The sequence below is a fragment of the Callospermophilus lateralis genome, chromosome 1, assembly GCF_048772815.1.
Source record: "Callospermophilus lateralis isolate mCalLat2 chromosome 1, mCalLat2.hap1, whole genome shotgun sequence".
In the NCBI taxonomy this organism is placed as follows: domain Eukaryota; kingdom Metazoa; phylum Chordata; class Mammalia; order Rodentia; family Sciuridae; genus Callospermophilus; species Callospermophilus lateralis.
Window position 1 is genome coordinate 80314744 of NC_135305.1, and position 233 is coordinate 80314976.

The window sequence follows — 233 nt, forward strand, 5'->3', positions numbered from 1 at the left end:
GCACATCCACCACTTGCAATGCTGGAGATTACTTTTCAAGGTTTTATATTAATAGTTAAATGTGTATTTTATTAAAGATTAGAGAAAGCATAACTAAGCCAGGCATAGAGGTGCAGGCCTGTAATCCCAGCAACTCAGGAGGCTAAAATAGCATAATATTGCTGTCAGCATTGTTTCTAAAGACACAAATACTGCACTGTTGGTATTAGTAAACAGTGCAGGAGGATCACAAA